The sequence below is a fragment of the Pelophylax lessonae genome, assembly GCF_965119305.1.
Source record: "Pelophylax lessonae genome assembly, chromosome: 7".
NCBI classification, from domain to species: Eukaryota; Metazoa; Chordata; class Amphibia; order Anura; family Ranidae; genus Pelophylax; species Pelophylax lessonae.
The window spans coordinates 275,370,045-275,390,353 of NC_138774.1; positions in this window are offsets into that span (position 1 = coordinate 275,370,045).

Consider the following 20,309-nt stretch of genomic DNA (forward strand, 5'->3'; position numbering starts at 1 on the left):
AAATACAGTATGCGGTGTCTTTACACTACATGGGCAAATGGCCCTGAAAAAACAGGGGTTATACCCATTAAAAGTCAAAGTTCAATGGCATCAAATTGTTCCTCTCCACACCGAAAAAACAAGGGAAGTATTCAATCTTTTTCTCAAACTGCTAAAACACAGAGGTCCCAAGGACAACATTTCCCTGTCTGTCATTTTCATCTGCCTGTCTATGGCCAATCTAAGCCACCAATGAGAAATTGCAGCATTGGAATAGGGTTCCAGGGGATGGGAATTAATCACATATCAGAGTAGCTGTGTTGTAGTTGGCATAGGTGTGCACAGGGGGTGTGCCAAGTGTGCCTGGGCACAACCTAATCACTACGTGCAGTACCGATTTCTCCTTCTGCCTCCTCCCCCCCCCTCCCCGCTACGATGGGGCTTTAGCCATCAGTTCACAGTCAACTACCAAAAATCGGGAGCTGTTAGGTTGTTGGTCATTACTTACTTCATCACTTTCTAAGTAGTTACATCCACTACACTATGACATGGGTTACATATGTGCGAGAGTTTGTATATACTGTATGTATAATCTTCACATTTTTCCATCTTTATTATGAAGGTCCACCAGATTTTTCCATTATGAAGGTTCACCAGATTGTCCCTAAAAAAGAGTAAGTCTCAAAACGCGGTAGAGATTTGAGCGTGATAAGAAGTCTTGCTCTGCCCCCTTTCCTTTGGGGTGCTTTACAGTTGTCTGGTCTATACAATGTGTATGGATTCATGATGGCTTTGTTTTTATCCATTATGTGGAGTATACTATTTTCTGGCCTGTGCTGATGGTTTTTATCTTGGGAGCAATAAAGCTGTGTTAAACCAAAGGATTTTGTTTGATATGATGCCCTTCAACGATTTTAGGATATAATCTTAAATCATACCTTTTCGAATTTTGGGAGCTGGTAGGATGTCACAACTGTGCCACCAATCGACGTGAATGAAGAAACCGGAGCCCTTCCTACCAGCCTCCAGCTTCACGTCACACTTAAAGGGCCAGCTCCTGTTGAAAGCAAAGGTTTAAATTGGCTAAATACATTCCAAAAGGTGTAAAAAGTCTTTCAGTTTGCTTTCACAATAGCAACAGCCATTGTAAAAAAAGCCTACCTCCTGCCAGCAGGCAGCAAAGGAGGACATTTGTTCTTTGTGTGGAAGCAGCAGTCTCTCTGTAGAGGTCTAGCCACCTGCAAATACAGGCAGCAAATCCTACCCATAGTGAAGATCAGTGATGACATGTACAGTGCCTTGAAAAAGTATTCATAAACCCTAAACTTTTCCTCCTGTTGTTATGTTATGACCAAAAACCTAAATGTATTTTATTGGGATTTTATGTGATGGACCGACACAAAGTGGCACATAATTGTGAAGTGGAAGGAAAATGATAAATCGTTTCCACATTTTTTTTACAAATTAATATGTGAAAGTGTGGCGTGCATTTGTATTCACCCCCCTGAATCAATACTTTGTTGAACCACCTTTCACTGCAATTACAGCTGCAAGTCTTTTTGGGGATGTCTCTACCAGCTTTTCACATCTAGAGAGGGCCATTTTTGCCCATTCTTCTTTGCAAAATATCTCAGGTTCTGTCAGATTGGATGGAGAGCGTCTGTGAACAGTAATTTTCAAGTCTTCTCAATTGGATTTGGGTCTGGACTTTGACTGGGCTATTCTAACATGTGAATTTACTTTGATGTAAACCAGCTCTGGCTGTATGTTTAGGGTCGTTGTCCTGCTGGAAAGTGAACCTCCGCCCCAGTCTCAAGTCTTTTGCAGAATCTAACAGGTTTTCTTCTAAGATTCCCCTGTATTTGGCTCCATCCATCTTCCCATCAACTCTGACCAGCTTCCCTGTCCTTGCTGAAGAAAAGCATCCCCACAACATGATGCTGCCACCACCATGTTTCACAGTGGGGATGGTGTGTTCAGGATGCTGTGCAGTGTTCGTTTTCCGCCACACATAGCATTTTGCTTTTAGGCCAAAAAGTTCAATTTTGATCTTATCTGACCAGAGCACCTTCTTCCACATGTTTGCTGTATCCCCAAAATGGCTTCTCACAAACTGCAAATGGGACTTCTTATGGCTTTCTTTCAACAATGGCTTTCTTCTTACCGCTCTTCCATAAAGGGCAGATTTGTGGAGTACACAACTGAACTAATAGTTTTCCAGTGGACAGATTCTCCCACCTGAGCTGTGGATCTCTGCAGCTCCTCCAGAGTTCCCATGGGCCTCTTGGCCTCTTCTCTGATGAATGCTCTCCTTGCCCGGCCAGTCAGTTTAGGTGGACGGCCATGTCTTGGTAGGGTTGCAGTTGTGCTATACTCTTTCCATTTTCCGATGATGGATTGAACAACGCTCTGTGAAATGTTCAAAGCTTCGGATGCAGTATTTTTAATAACCTAACCCTGCTAAGTTTAAACTTCTCCACAATGTTATCCCTGACCTGTCTGGTGTGTTCCTTGACCTTAATGATGCTGTTTGTTCACTAAGATTCTCTAACAAACCTCTGAGGGCTTCACAGAACAGCTATATTTATACTGAGATTAAATTACACACAGGTGGACTCTATTTACTAATTAGGTGACTTCTGAAGGAAATTGTTTCCTGTAGATTTGAGTTAGGGGTATCAGAGTAAAGGGGGGGGGGGGGTGAATACAAATGAACGCCACACTTTTCAGATATTTATTTGTAAAAAATGTTGAAAACCATTTATCATTTTCCTTCCACTTCACAATTATGTGCCACTTTGTGTTGGTCTATCACATAAAATCCCAAAATATACATTTACGTTTTTGATTGTAACATGACAAATGTTGGAAAATGTTATGGGGTATGAATACTTTTTCAAAGCCCTGTACCTGGAGCTTTAAAGTAAGGGCTCGTTCCTACCATGTCAGCTGAGCTTACACCATGCGTTTTAGCATGTGGGCTGGTGTGAACGAGCCCTCAAACCTTCCATCTAGATGTTTTTACAACTCACCAGTTATCAGATGTTTAGTATAATCACAAAAATGAAAAGCTAATTTGCGATTTGGCTAAATTAGGTTACAGTAAACAATTGCACTTTGCCTGGGTTGGTCCTGTTCAGGAGCCAGATAAGAATATTTTTAGCGTCTTTTATTTATCGGTGGATAAACTGAAAATATTTGGCTGGAAAACGAAGGAACCGACAGATGCCATGCAGTAATCAGGTAGTTCGAGTCAGTGATCGAGCAATAATAAACATTTACAAATGCCACAAATTAGTAGGGAACATTAAAACATCTGGAAGGATGGATAAAATCTGTACAATCCACACTAAAAATTGTAAGTCATCCTGTGCGGGTGATTGTCCTCTCCAGAGTACAGTTCAACATCCCCGAATCATGTGACAAGATGCTGCAGTCCTGCAGGAAGGATATAGTATCTGGATGCAGTAGCTCTAAAAAGGTTCACAATAAAAGTAAGTGGACTTGTTTTATTTTATCTCGCCTGCAGTAGATTGAAAAAGGAGTTACCTGGTATATTTCTTCCGCCCTTTCTTGTAGACGGAGTGATTAGCACCTCTGTTCAATTTATATTGAAGAGGGGAGTATTAACTTACTGTGTGTCCATTGATACTGGTAAATTGGGAAGGGTTGGAACCTCTGTTATAATTTTAACTGTACTGTCTGCCCTATATAACAAACTATTGGCGCTATATAAATCTTGTATGAAAATAATAATATTATTATATTATTTTTAATTATAACTATTAAAAATATTTTTTTTATATATTTATCATATATTATTATAATAATAATAAAATTATTAATAATAATTTCTGTTTTAAGTTGGCTAAAAATGATTTTGTTGCCCAATTCTAGTCTAAACTTTCTTCTTGATTTGATAGAGCAGGAAAAGCTTAGAACTAAAAAAAAAAAAAAAAAATAAAAAAAAAAAAATGTTCCATAGGTATTTCCTATATTGTTTACTTATGGTTTACCGTGATGTATATGCATCTGTTCACTGTGCTATGTAAATCTAATCCGAACTGCTGTACCACGAATGTTGTATTCAAATACTTTTCAAATAAACATTTTTAATCAAAAAAAAAAGAAAAGCTTAGAACTAGCGATCGACCGATTATCGGCAACACCGATATATCGGGGGCCGATATGCACTTTCCCCGATATATCAGAATTGTCCTCTTAGGTTACCGATATTGCTGATATTTCGGGAAAGTGCTGTACGGAGTGATGCCTGCAGCTAGAGGCATCGCCCCCGGTACCGGCATCCATAGCGGACGGTTGGCTGACTTGTAATAACAACCGATGTGGCTGAGAAGCTGCTCGGCTGTCATTACAAGGAGCGGGAAGGGACGCCCCCCCCTCCCGCTGCCTTCGGCGGCTCGCCCAGGTCTCCCGTCCCACCGGGAGATCCAGGCATTCTACCTGCAGCGCCGTCGCCGACGAAGACCTGCAGATACCATCCTTCAATCATCTGCCACATTTTGTTGTCTGTTATACCTACAGCTTGCAATAAAACCTACATGGATGGATAGAAACAGTGTCTGGTGAGTTCAGCTATCTGATAACGATTGTCAGCGAAGATTGCATCTGCTTATACAGGCCAAGAATAGGTCTCAGCAAGGGATAAGTCACTATTACAACAATTGGAGTCAGAATAACTTGTGTCTCTTTTCAACCTGACTAACTAATTAACTAACTAACTATGATTTTTGAAATTGCGCTGCGTTTTTTTGTTATATACTAATCTGAACAGGTGTTGTGAAATCACTTTATAATGCATTATTATTCATTGTTGTTGATATATTTAAGAGCATGACTATATACTGTATGCACAAATATACAGTACATATATACACACATAAATGAAAACTGAAAAACTTAAAAAAATAAATAAAAATACTGTGTATATATATATGTATGTGTGTATATATATATATATATATATATATATATATATATATATATGTGTGTATGTATGTGTGTATATATATATATATATATATATATATATATATATAAAAATATGCACTGTTACTGTAATATACTATATATATGTATGTATGTGTGTGTGTGTGTGTGTGTGTGTGTGTATATATATATATATATACATACATACATATGCGTCTGTGTATATATATATATATATATACAAAGTATATATGGGTGTGTGAGTGTGTGTATGTATGTGTGTATATATATATATATATATATATATATATATATATATATATATATATATATATATATATATATATATATGTATATGTGTGTGATATATACTGATTGGTGCTTCTATCTGTTTACCTAGAGCTGCTCCTTTAATTTGGCCAGAGCATCAAAGATGGGCAATAGACTTTAGTTTGAAAGCACAGATCCATGAGTTCTTCCTGGCCAAGTTTCTGCATGCATGCAGTATTAATCATCAGCTGTAGATTGTTGGGATCCATGACGCCATGGCTCATGACTGTTGGAAGCTGCAACATTGGCTTATCTGTAATGCAGATACATATCTCTGTTTCAAATCAGCATCTCAACACAAATCAGCGTCTGACTTCATATGCCCAATTATATGTCACAGCCCTCAGGGTTTAATGCCATCTGACCCAAACCCCGCTCAGCGCTCGCTCAACGGATCTTGTAAAGAATGGACTGATTGTAATTGCGGAACGTTTGTTGGGCCAACATAATTAGCGTCTTTAGAGACTTAGAAGAAAAGGCTTTGTTCTGTGTTTATGCACGGCTATTATGTTGGAAGAGAAGATGGATCCTTAGCCTAAAATAAATATTTGTAGAATACAGACAGTCAGCAGTCTGTGTTTCCATCGTTATATTTGATTCCTGATCCGGCTTCACTAGCGACTGCCCAGCTAAATCATGATTTCATAGGTGAGTTGGCATCTCCCTACCCTTGAAGCCTTCCTCCCAGTGTTTTAAAATGTCAAATCAGGACAACTTTATAGGCAGCCCAAAGTTCCCAAGGACATCACCCAAGTCTGTATGTGTCCCTAGGGCAGTAATGGCGAACCTTGGCACCCCAGATGTTTTGGAACTACATTTACTAGGAAGTTCAACTACACCGCAGAGTGCATGAGCAACATGGGAAATGTAGTTCCAAAACTTCTGGGGTGCCAAGGTTCACCATCACTGCCCTAGGGCAATGCTAGGAGGTTAGCCTTTTAAGCCTACCCCTTTAAGAACCTCATCTCCTAGCATTGCCCTAGGGCAGTGATGGCGAACCTTGGCACCCCAGATGTTTTGGAACTACATTTCCTATGATTTTCAACTACACTGCAGAGTGCCTGCAGAGTGCATAAGCATCATGGGAAATGTAGTTCCAAAACTTCTGGGGTGCCAAGGTTCGCCATCACTGCCCTAGGGCAATGCTAGGAGGTTAGCCTTTTAAGCCTACCCCTTTAGGAACCTAACCTCCTAGCATTGCCCTATTGCAGTGATGGCGAACCTTGTCACCCCAGATGTTTTGGAATTACATTTCCCGTGATGCTCATGCACTCTGCCGTGTAGTTGAGCATCATGGGAAATGTAGTTCCAAAACATCTGGGGTGCCAAGGTTCGCCATCACTGCCCTAGGGCAATGCTAGGAGGTTAGCCTTTTAAGCCTACTACTTTAGGAACCTAACCTCCTAGCATTGCCCTATTGAAGTGATGGCGAACCTTGTCACCCCAGATGTTTTGGAATTATATTCCCGTGATGCTCATGCACTCTGCCGTGTAGTTGAGCATCATGGGAAATGTAGTTCCAAAACATCTGGGGTGCCAAGGTTCACCATCACTGCCCTAGGGCAATGCTAGGAGGTTAGGTTCTTAAAAGGGTAGGTTTAAAAGGCTGAGGATCTGCTAGGAGAGAGCTGGGGCTACAAAAAGTAGCAACAATTAGGTAAAAAGTCAAAGATGGCTTTTCTTTGAATCACTTGTCGACCAGCCGACATATATATAATGCAGCAAAGGAGCGCTATTGCTGAAGCAACATACCTGTACGTCGTTTCATTCAATAGCCACTAGATGGCATAATCGTGCCGCCAGAGGCACCTTCACACCATTTTTGGCTAAAGAGGATGTCAATCAACAGGTCCTGTGGACCCAATGTCCGACGGCCACCTGCGATCTTTACCAGGAGAGGCAGAATGCTGATCTACCTATGTAAACAAGGCAAATCACCATTCTGACAGGGAGGAAGACAGAGATCTTGTGTTTCTGCTGAGCAGGAACACAGATCTCTGTCTTCCCCCAGTCATAGCACCCCCCACACAGTTAACAGGCACTCCCTAGGGACACACTTAACCCTTTGATCGCCCCTGATGTTAACCCCTTCCCTGCCAGTGTCATTAGTGCAGTGACCGTGCATTTTTTTGGCACTGATCACTGTAATAATGTCACTGGTCCCCAAAAAGTGTCAAAAGTGTCAGTTAGGTGTCCGATTAGTCCTCCGCAATGTCGCAGTCCCGTTAAAAATCACTAATCATTGCTAGTAAAAATAAAATAAAAATATTGCACCGTATGTAGACTTTATAACGTTTGCGCAAACCAATCAATATACACTTATTGGGATTTTTTTTTACCAAACATATGTAGCAGAATACATATTGGCCTAAATTAATGTTTGATTTTTTTTACATTTATTTATTGGCTGTATTTTATAGCAGAAAGTAGAGAATATTGTTTTTTTTTTTTTTTTTTTTCAGAATTGTCGCTCTTTTTTTGTTCATAGCGCAAAAAATAAAAACGCAGAGGTGATCAAATGCCACCAAAAGAAAGCTCTGTTTCCTCCAGAGGAAGGCAAAAAAAAGCCCAATAAAGCATGATCCAATTTGTTCCAGCGTCTACCACCCCTACCAATTTTGGGGAAATATCTCTGCGTCTCCTGATCCGTAAGTGAGCCCAGGCAGCAATGGAAAACTGAATGAGGTCCTAACCCTTCCCCACCATATTGCTGCCTGAGGTTCCCCTCACTTTCTGCCCCAGTGGCCATCCAGTAATGCCTCTATCACACGGTGCATAAAGCACACATGCATTCTTGCCTATGTTTTTGTGTCAGGGCGCATTGCGTTACCAGGCTGTCAATGTGCCTCAGCACTCCATTTTTTACAGTGCATTTGCATCTGTGCCATGTGATATCAACTGTGATATGGTTGCCTTCAAAAGGCCAGTTGTATCTGTGAGACTAGATGTCCACAGCAGCCTTTTTCAACCGGGGTGCCTTTAGGTGTCTTCAGGGGTCAAACAAGAAAAAATTAATTGTTAGGGCTTACATACATGTTAAAGTATAACTAAAGGCAAAACTTTTTGTTTTTGAGTGGAGAGGGATTAGAACATTTGTAAAGCGACTCTTCAATCATTTATTCATCTTTCCATCTAATAAATCCTCTGCCCTTGTTGTTTTAACTTTGGATAATAAAACATTTTTTTTTCTGCTAGTAAATACCTTATACAGCCCACTTCCTCTTTATTGTCTGGTCATTAGCCTAGGCTAATGACATCATGCACAAATCTAACTCTCGGGAGAGTTTTCCAGCAAGGGAGGAGGGATGAGTCATAGGAAAGCCAAGGAGAGCTGGAGGGGGCTATTTGAGGGCGGAGATAACAGGAGACTGCAGAGATCTATGAGTATTCATCAAGAGAGGAGAAATGTGCAGGCAAGCAGTGGTGTGAGTGTGTCTGTATATATACAGTAAAGTATATATATTTATACAGTATCTCACAAAAGTGAGTTTATTCTATCTTTTCATGTGACAACACTGAAGAAATTACAGTTTTTCATAGTAGTGAGTGTACAGCTTGTATAACAGTGTAAATTTGCTGTCCCCTCAAAATAACTCAACACACAGCCATTATTGTCTAAACCGCTGACAACAAAAGTGAGTACACCCCTAAGTAAAAAGGGGTAGTACTAAGTAGTGTACACTCACTACTTTACATTGTAGCAAAGTGTAATTTCTTCGGTGTTGTCACATGAAAAGATACAATAAACCATTTACAGAAATGTGAAGGGTGTAATCACTTTTGTGAGATACTATATATATATATATATATATATATATATATATATATATACTTTATATATATACTGTATGTATATATATATATATATATATATATATATATATATATATATATATATATATATATATATATACATGTATGTATGTGTGTGTCTGTGTAAATCCAGGAAGTGAACAGGCACCAGCTTCAGCTGCCCGCAGTTAAAATGGCTGCTGCCAGACTTTGTGGAGGGAGATTTCTGCAGCATATTTGGCAAGCACAGAATCATAGTATATATAAAATAATATGCAGAACGGTTGGAGGAAAGCTTCAGAATGGCAAAGATGTTTTCATTACAAATTATGTGAACAGACTGCAGTTCCTCATAACTTTTTATTTCTGTCTGTGCCCCCCCCCCCCCCCCCCCCGTTAGAGAGATTCACCCCTCTATTTGTCCTGTTTCCCATTCTCATTGAAAGTAAAAGTAAAAGAAAACCCTACATTTTGGGCTGTCCCCAGAAAAGTAATAGAGGGCAACTCATCCAACGGGGACACTAGTTCTGGTGACTTGGGGGTCCCAAGGAACTCTCTTAATTTGCAGGGATTTCCCCTCACTTACTGTTTGGCTATGGGACAGGAAGTGAAGGAAAATCACAGCTATGGGAGACAGATGGCGGAAAAAAAAAAAACTGACAGAGGTTATAATCCTCCCTTGCTCTATCCAAAATGAAAAGAAAAAGGTTTTACCTATAGTTCTACTTAAGAAGAGCAATTCTTGAGGTATATGAGTAATGAGATATACACCGATCAGCCATAACATTATGACCACTGACGGGTAAAGGGAATATCTCGTTACAATGGCATCTGAAAATTGGTAGGATATATTGGGCAGCAAGTGAATATGTTGTCCATGAAATTGTGGTGGTGAAAGCAGACAAAAATGGGCATTGCAGTTTGTTGGGTATGGGGCTGTGAAGCCCATGGTGACCCGTGTCCACAGCCTAAAGCTTCTACAATGGTCACATGAACATCAGAACTGGACTACGGAGCAATGGAAGAAGGTGGCCTGGTCTCATGAATCATCTTTTGTGGATGGCCGGGTGTGCGTGCGTCACTTACCTGGGGAAGAGATGGCACCAGGATACGGTATAAGAAGGCAAGTCAGCAAAAGCAGTGTGATGTTTTGGGCAGGGCTTTTTTTCTCAGAGAAAAGGTGCAGGAACTCCCCCTTCTAAGTTACTTAGTGTCTCCACCCCTACCCACCTCCGAGCACTAACCCTTGGTTCCACCCATACCCACCTCTGAGCACCGACCCTTGATTCCACCCCCTACCCAGCTTCTAGTACAGCCCATTTTAGAAAATATAGAGCCAAGTATAATTTTGTAGTGGAATGTATGGAATTTGGTTATGACAACAAGAAAAGCAATAAATTAGAATCCCCCCTGCCAGCAGCAATAGATCCCCCCCCCCCCAGCAGCAATAGACCCACAGCAGCAGCAAACGATCTCCCAGCAGCCAGCATCAATAGACTCTCTAGCAGCCAGAAACTGCAGACCCCTCACTAAACAGTCGATTCCTTCCAGCAACAATTAACCCCCAGTATCAAAAGATCCTCCACCAGCAACAATAGATTGCCATGGAAAAAAATATCCCCTCCAGCAACAATAGATCCCCCAGCAGCCAGCATCAGTAAACCCTCCAGCACCCCTTGCCATGGCATACATTCAGTGCTGGAGGTGCCGGAACTGCGGTCCCCCGCGTTCCCGCTGAAAAAAAGCCCTGGTTTTGGGCAATGTTCTGCTGGGAATCCTTGGATCCTGCCATTCATGTGGATGTTACTTTGGTGGTCCATGGGTCATGACTCAATGGGTCAGGGCTGTTTTAGCAAAAAGGGGGCCATTCTCAATATTAGGTGGGTGGTAATAATATTATGGCTGATTGGTGTATGTACAGAGAGAAGTAACCCATAGCAACCAAATCTACCTTTCACTAAGTTGGCTACAGCATCCCAAAATTTGATTACTTACTATGGGTTATTACCATACTCTTGGCTCAATTCACAAAGATAACACATCAGGATAAGGATTGTTATTTTCAGTGGAGTCCAATGAGATTTGAAAATTACAGTCACATGGCTAACATCAAGATCCCTATCCTTGTATTAAAGCTTTGTGATTTGAACCTTTTGCATGTTATCTTTGCTCTTATTAAATAATCCCATGTGAGAAAATAGTCTTAAATCCGTCTCAACCAACAGATAGTCAGTAGCTGGTCACCAGGGGTTGAGGAAGTGTAGTGGAGAAAGTAGAACCTTTGCGCCATCGCTCCAGGCATCGGCGATCGAGCTGTCAAGCAATGTTAATTCTGATGGTGTCGGTAACATAATAGTTCTTCCCAGATAATTTGACTAGCAGAGAATTGATGGGGGTCCCCGGGGGAACTGATCTGTATACTTGTATTTTATCCCCCCTCATTATAAGTGAGGCCTGGGTATTCACCGCCCTGTGCTTGAGCGGTACGCCGGCTGTACAAGGATTAGGCCGTTTGATGTATGATACCAGCCAGGCTCAAGTGCTCAGGCTGTAAATAGTGCTTGTTAAGACCCCCAAGCACATTTGATATCATGATGTATAAGTGGAGTGAGGTCAATGTTGTGTGTTTTGGGTTTTCTGTAATCCCGGCCAGAAGTCTTTTCTTTTAAAATGACTAGGTCCGGACAGGAATGATTTTCTTAAAGAGAACATGTTATATTATAGACAATAGAGACAGAGACAAAGGGTAAGAGGAATTCCAGGTATGGCAATGGATACATAGTCACATTGGTCCAACTAGGACCAATGCAAGTAAGGCCCAGAGTAAGGAAAAGATGGAGGGGCTGATATGACAGGGTCAAAAGAAGTTTTAGGGAGGTTTAAAGTAGGGATAGACCGATATATCGGGGGCCGATATGCACTTTCCCTGTTAAATCGGTATCGGCCCCGGAACTGGCCGATATTTTTGTGATGTCATTCTCCCTTCTTAGGCCGCCTCCCTCGCCTTGGACAGCCTCGTCTTAAATCGGGACTAGTCTCACAGGAGTGTATCACAGCCATACACCCATCCACAGCAGCCTGGTGCCAGCCAGCCACCCACATCCACAGGCCCTGTACCAGCCAGCTACAGGCACTGTACCAGCAAACCAGCCAGGCATCCACAGGCCCTGTACCAGCGAGCCAGCCACCTACCAGCAAGCCAGCCACCCACAGGCACTTACCAGCGAGCCAGCCACACACAGGCCCAAACCAGCCAGCCAGCCACAGGCACTGTGCCAGCCTGCCAGCCACCCACAGGCCCTGTACTAGCCAGCCAGCCACCCACAGGCCCTGTACCAGCCAGCCACCCACAGACCCAGTGCCAGCCACCCACCCACCATAGGGTGCCAGCCAGCCACCCACCACAGGGTGCCAGCCAGCCACCCACAGACAGGGTGCTAGACAGCCACCCACCCACAGGTCCTGTACCAGCCAGCCACAGGCATTGTACCAGCCAGCCGCTCACAGACCCTGTATCAGCCAGCCACCCACAGCCCCTGTGCCAGCCAGCCACCCACCACAGGGTGCCAGCCAGCCACCCACCCACCACAGGGTGCCAGCCAGCCAGCCAGCCACCCACAGACAGGGTGCCAGACAGCCAGCCACCCACAGACCCTGTTCCAGCCAGCATCAGGCACTGTACCAGCCAGCCACTCACAGCCCCTGTGCCAGCCACCCACCTACCACAGGGTGCGAGCCAGCCATCCACCACAGGGTCCCAGCAAGCCAGCCACCCACCACAGGGTGCCAACAAGCCAGCCATTAAGCATTAAACAAAAATGAACATGTTCAGTACCAGATTTGTGTAAAAAATTGTCTTTATTTTTCAAAACTTTAAATGTACAAAATATCGGCCCATATCGGCCAATACCGATACGTTGTGACCAAAATATCGGTATCGGTATTGGCTCTGAAAAAACATATCGGTCTATCCCCAGTTTAAAGTAAATAGTAAGGAGAGGCTTACCGGATTGGTGGATCCTGGTGAGGTCTTCATTCAGGATAGAGACTACATTGGAAAAACTTACCACCCTCCCTCCCCCTTTTGTGATTAAGTTCTTGTTTTTTTTTTGCTTTTTTGGGCTAGTTCCCTTGGTGGCCTTTCATGCCAGCTGGCGGGGTCCTTGTATGTGCTTTATTCGATAAATGTACAGTGGTAGGGACCCATCTTGGGTACAATTCCCTGTTGTTTGTTTGGGTTGTACCTGCTAGTAGGGGTGTTGTCTCTGAGTCCGAGTTTTGCGGCTGGAGGCCTAAGTTGGGTAGAGCAGGTACTTGAAGTCGTGGTGCCTACAAGGACCTTGGGGCTCCAAATTTTCAGACTGTACTGACTGTTGTTTGTATGTTTTTGTATATGTTATTTATACAATTTTTTTAAATAAAAGGCTGCTTTGGCCATTAAACTCCAGTTTTGGGGTCTTAGGTGTTTTGGTCTAGCAGTCATAAGGACAAAATCATCTTTTATACCCTAGGCATGTACTCTGTTTCCCCCGAAAATAAGCCCTACCCTGAAAATAAGACCTAGCAAGATTTTCGCGAGGGCTGCATTAAAAGGCCTACCCTGAAAATAAACCCTAGTAAAGTCCTTGTAAATGTATGTAATCCATTTTGTAAAAAGATTATATAATGTCCAGTGTGTCTCCTTTTCTAACTTTATTGTCGAAAATACCTTATTTACAGCGCCTCTGGGCGCTCACATGAGATTTTCTCCTCTCCTCCCCGCTGATGTCAGTGACCTCTCCCTCTGCAGTGCTCAGAGCAGGGCTGACATCAGCGGGGATCTCGGCCCTTCCATTGGCAGTGCTCGGAGTGGGGAAGAAGCGCTTCGGCAGGTCACGTGAGCGCCCAGCAGCACTGTAAATAAGGTATTTTCGACAATAACGTTACAAAAGGAGATACACTGGACATTATATAATAATCTTTTTACAAAACAGATTACATATTTTTACAATGACTTTTGAACTAAGGTTTATTTTTGAGATTAAAGATGTCAACATGATGACTCCTAAGCTGACAGGTTGGAGAGGGGGAGAGAAGACGGGGACATAGATAAGACATCCCCTGAAAATAAGCCCTAGTGTGTTTTTTGTAGCCAAAACGAATATAAGACCCAGTGTTATTTTCGGGGAAACACGGTATGTATCATACCTGTGGCTGAAAATCACTGTAGTAGACACCGCTACTCCAAAGATCTCCACTAGCTTTCGGCTCCCGTGCCCGTGCCTGTGTGCTGCCATGCTCCATTGTGAGCACAGATCATTCTCTCAACAGCGAGCACCATTCAGGGAACAGGTTGCATTTTCTCAATCAGTGCAAATAGCATTTTTGATTAGACGAGGTTGAGATGGTGACCCCACCTCTCATCTCTTCAATCAGAGAACACTTTGCATTCCTTGAGTGTGCCCTTAATCGGACGCGTGCCAACCAAGTCATCTTTTGTGTTCAGTAAGCAGCAGGGAAGCCACTCAGCACGGGACACCAAAGCTAGTGGAGATTACCATAGGCGTTCGCAGGGGGTGTGCCTGGGCACACAGTAATCACTACATGTGGTGCTGATTCCCCCTACTGCCCAGGCTTCCCCCCCATGTTGCGCCTCCCATCCACAGTGGTGCTGGCTGCCCTCCTCTTCTTTCCATTGGCTGCTGCGGGGGATGTTTCAGGATGGAAAACGGAGGAAGGGGCTAGTCAATATGTCATTTACCGGCCCCTTCCTTTTCTGAATGAACACAGCGAACACACTCACTCACTGTATTCATTCATAACTGAAGCATAGAAAACTCTATTTGTTATGCTTCAATTTGTGAATGAACAGGAAGCCTCTCAGCACAGAGCACTTCCTATTCATTCACTATCCAGTGCAGCTGAGGCTGCAGAGAAAGGCGTGTGTGTTTGAGCTTTGGGGTGCACACTCTAATGCAAAAGGCTGCGCACACTTGTGGAGATTAATGTAGAAACAGTGCCTACTACAGGGATTTCCAGCTATGGCACATACATACTTACATTGGTCCAAACTGGATCAGTGTAACTAGGTAAAAATTGCCCTACCTGGAAATCCACATGACATCGCCACCCCGCCTCTCCACCTCATCCAATCAGAAAACACTTTGCATTCTTTCAGAAGACGCAAAGTATTCTCTGAATGGCACCTAAGCCAAGTGTCCGACCTTCTGTGTTCACAGTGCAGGAGAGCAGCCTCTCATTACGGGACCCACAACCAAGTGGTAGAGCATAAGCTTAATAATAGCATGCAATACCAAGCAACAAAGTCCTTTCTTGTATTGACAGAGGCATGGACTTCAGAGAGAGAGAGATCATTTTGCCCCTGTACAAATCATTAGTAAGACCTCATCTGGAATATGAAGTTCAGTTTTGGGCACCAGTTCTTAAAAAGGATATCAGGGAACTGGAGAAAGTGCAGAGAAGGGAAACTGATTAGAGGCATGGAGGAGATTAGGGGGGTATGATCAACATGTAGAAATACAGAAGTGGTCCACATATTTAAAAAAAGGCCTGGATTATTTTCTAAATGTACCTAATATAACTGGGTACTCACATTTATAGGTGTAGCACTACTCCCTTGGGAGCTGCTGAATATGGGTACCCCTGGGTTACCATTAGCAACGATGAGACAGTTCAACATTTTCAGAGTGATTTTGGCTCAGTCAGGGAACAGTCCAGTATCTTTGGTTTTTGTGTTTTTATTTAGAACTCGGATAGGAGAAGGGAATGAGTGGGATACTCCAACTTAATAGAACTTTGCACAAACGGCTGAGACGACTTGAATAACGCTGAGTGGCGCTAGTTATGACTAGGCCGCTTCTTCACTTTGCCCTTGGCTATGAAGTAAGTGACTGAGCTTTCTGAGGTAAACTGTATCCTGAGGTAAACTGTATCCTGAGGTATACTGTATCCTGAGGTAAACTGTATCCTGAGGTATACTGTATCCTGAGGTAAACTGTATCCTGAGGTATACTGTATCCTGAGGTAAACTGTCTCCTGAGGTATACTGTATCCTGAGGTAAACTGTATCCTGAGGTATACTGTATCCTGAGGTATACTGTATCCTGAGGTAAACTGTCTCCTGAGGTGAACTGTCTCCTGAGGTAAACTGTCTCCTGAGGTAAACTGTCTCCTGAGGTAAACTGTATCCTCAGGTAAACTGTATCCTGAGGTATACTGTATCCTGAGGTAAACTGTATCCTGAGGTATACTGTATCCTGAGGTATACTGTATCCTGAGGTAAACTGTATCCTGAGGTAAACTGTATCCTGAGGTAAACTGTACTGCTGAACAACTTCAGGGCCCTTCCTGGCACCCCCCTTTGTTCCTGATCTTCAGGGTTAACTACACAGCACCCCCTTTACTGATACACTCCTGTGTGAGCTGGCTCCATGATCCCCTGACTTCTCTCTGGAGTGTCCCACTCTCTTAGGCAGACCCCTTGGTACTCACGACACTGTTTTTCCCAAAGTCTCTACCAACAGCTCCACTGGTCAGCACACCGGATCCTCTGCAGCTTAGCTCCACACCTGGTTCAACAGGCCGACAATCTGAACCACCTTCTTCACACCTGCAGGAGGAGAGACAGCCGTCCACCTCCTCCTGGGACTTTGCTCCCGCCAAAAGACACCCTGCCACATGCCCCCTCAGAGTTTATAGCCAATCCCAGGATGCATTGCGAGAATGCCCACCCACTGAGACAGCGACAAACCCTGGTGTGCTATTGGTTAGGTTTCCTCCACTGTCCAACAAGCTCCCTCATTGGATACAGTGGGGATACTCCCTCAGACCCAATAAATCACACCTGGAAACATGTGACAGGCAGAACTAACAGATCAGGCTCTCCTGATAAGCAGAATGCGCCACTCTATGTGTTTCCCTAGCACCTACCTAGGAGGGTGCTACATAGGTAAAGTTGATCCAGGGAATATCCAATTGCATGTTGGAGAATCAGGAAGGAATTTTTTTTCCACCACTGGAGCAAATTGGATCATGCTTTACTGGGCTTCCTTTTTTTTTTTTTTTACCTTACTCTGGATCAACTGTGGGTAAAGGATTGTGTATATGGAGGTCTGTGTTTTTTTTTCTGTGGGTTTAACTGAATGGACTTGTGTCTTTTTTTAACCAGACTAAGTATGTATGAGATCACTGGAGTAGCAGCGTCTGTTTCAGTGATTTCCACCTTCAAGGGGGGTCAGACAGTTATAGTATATTCCTAGTTTCATTGGTAACTATGTAAAAATATACCATGCCTGGATTTTTTCTTTAAAGTGTTACTAAACCCAGGAGCCTGCATTCACTATATCTGGTCTTCCCAGGAGCCTGCATTCACTATATCTGGTCTCCCCAGGAGCCTGCAGTCACTATATCTGGTCTTCCCAGGAGCCTGCATTCACTATATCTGGTCTCCACAGGAGCCTGCAGTCACTATATCTGGTCTTCCCAGGAGCCTGCATTCACTATATCTGGTCTTCCCAGGAGCCTGCATTCACTATATCTGGTCTCCCCAGGAGCCTGCAGTCACTATATCTGGTCTTCCCAGGAGCCTGCATTCACTATATCTGGTCTTCCCAGGAGCCTGCATTCACTATAGCTGGTCTCCGCAGGACTCTGCAGTCACTATATCTGGTCTCCCCAGGAGCCTGCAGTCACTATATCTGCTCTCCCCAGGAGCCTGCATTCACTATATCTGGTCTCCCCAGGACTCTGCATTCACTATATCTGGTCTCCCCAGGAGCCTGCATTCACTATATCTGCTCTCCCCAGGAGCCTGCATTCACTATATCTGGTCTCCCCAGGACTCTGCATTCACTATATCTGCTCTCCCCAGGAGCCTGCATTCACTATATCTGGTCTACCCAGGAGCCTGCATTCACTATATCTGGTCTCCGCAGGACTCTGCAGTCACTATATCTGGTCTCCCCAGGAGCCTGCATTCACTATATCTGGTCTCCCCAGGAGCCTGCATTAACTATATCTGGTCTCCCCAGGAGCCTGCATTAACTATATCTGCTCTCCCCAGGAGACTGCATTCACTATATCTGGTCTTCCCAGGAGCCTGCATTCACTATATCTGGTCTACCCAGGAGCCTGCATTCACTATATCTGGTCTCCGCAGGACTCTGCAGTCACTATATCTGCTCTCCCCAGGACTCTGCATTCACTATATCTGCTCTCCCCAGGAGCCTGCATTCACTATATCTGGTCTCCCCAGGACTCTGCTTTCACTATATCCGGTCTCCCCAGGAGCCTGCATTCACTATATCTGGTCTCCCTAGGAGCCTGCATTCACTATATCTGGTCTCCCCAGGACTCTGCATTCACTATATCTGGTCTCCCCAGGAGCCTGCGTTCACTATATATGGTCTCCCCCAGTACACAGAACATGGAAATGCAATTATTTTAGTAAATATAAACTGCTAAATACCTTTTCTCCTCAGCAGTATATTGCAGTCTTGTGACTTCTATCAGTGTCTGGTTAAAGCTAGTAGGAAAAGTTTACATTCAATTTCTTTGAGGCTGCAGGGCCCATGGACAGTGCTGATTGGCCCTGTGCTGATCACTTACACCTTCTCAAGAAAAAAAAAACTCTCTATCAATACACACCAAACTGAGCTTGCGCATTGTGACTCCATAGGCTCTTTATCAGGAGACGGATTGGGGACAGTGGAAGAAGGGGAGGATCTGAGAAGACAGGATCAAACAGCCCTTTTACATAATGCTTAGGTTCCACTGTGAGTATAACAAGCTTGCCTTACTGCATATACAGATTGATTTTACTGTTGTGGGTTTAGTAACTTTAGGTGTAAAAAAAACAAGCAAAATATTTTTATTAATTTTGGATGAAGTAGGGAATGGTGAAACCTGTTCGTTTTTTTTCCGATCTGTTCCCCACTGTTTTTACCTTATTTAGTTTTCTTAAAAAAAAGGAAATTCCCTCAGGTGACAGAAATGCTTCTTTAGGCAGTTGTCACCAGAACTGGTGTCCCCATTGGAAGAGCTCCCCTCTATTCCTGTTCTGGTGACAACTCAAAGTTTTGATTTCTCCCTCACTTTCTGACCACCAGGAGAGTGAGGAGAGCATCTCCCTAATCAAGACACAGAGAGCAACATACTTGCCAACTGTCCCTTTTTTTCTGGGACAGTCCCTGCAAATAGGAGCCTGTCCTAGGTAATTTATGTTGTTCCTGGAAGCGCACCGTTAATCGGGCTGCCCGTAAATGTTACGCAGAAGTAGTGCAGCTGAATGGGAGAAGTATTCCAACTCTGCTACTGTGGCCTTAAGTTTGAAATTCCCTTTTTAATTTCCTGTAATTCTCTCTATATTGGAGTAGACTCTATAATCTGATAAATAGGCGAGCTTAATTATGCAGAGTGGGCGGAGCTTCAGTGAAGTGGGTGTGGTAAGTAATTGATAGCTGTGCTGCAAAGTGTCCCTGGAAAATTTTTTAAATGTTGGCAACTATGCAGCAATACAAACCTGACATGAGTTCTAACTACTCACCACTATCCAACACTACAATAAAAGTTTTGGCTTTACATACACTTTGAGATCCATTCACACCAATAGGCAGCATAAGGCTCTGGGAAAATGCACCCCTGCTGGTGTGTGTTGGTTGGGGCAGTGCAAAGCATTGGTGTAATGGATTGCACTGTTTACTTTTTTCTACTTACGGTATGCCTCCACTCACACCCTACGCGTTACGTCACTTTTTCAGGGGATCTGAATAAGTCACGTGGGCGTGACGTAACGCGTAGGGTGTGAGCGGAGGATGTAAGCAGAGACAGTGGTCTGAGGAGGCCTGTAATGCTGCACAGTGCTCAGATTGTGGTATGAGAGGCCTGTAATGCTGCACCACGCTCTAGATGGTGGTCTGAGGGGAGGCCCGTAATACACAGTGCTCTGGATGCCGGTGGTTACTGGTCACAGTGGTCTGAGGAGGCCTGTAATGTTGCACAGTGCTCTGGATTATGGTATGAGAGGCCTGTAATGCTGCACAGCGCTCTGGATGTTAGTCTGAGGGGAGGCCTGTACTGCACAGTGCTCTGGATGGTGCTCTGAGAGGAGGCCTGTACTGCACAGCGCTCTGGATGGTGCTCTGAGGGGAGGCCTGTACTGCACAGTGCTCTGGATGGTGCTCTGAGAGGAGGCCTGTACTGCACAGCGCTCTGGATGGTGCTCTGAGGGGAGGCCTGTACTGCACAGTGCTCTGGATGGT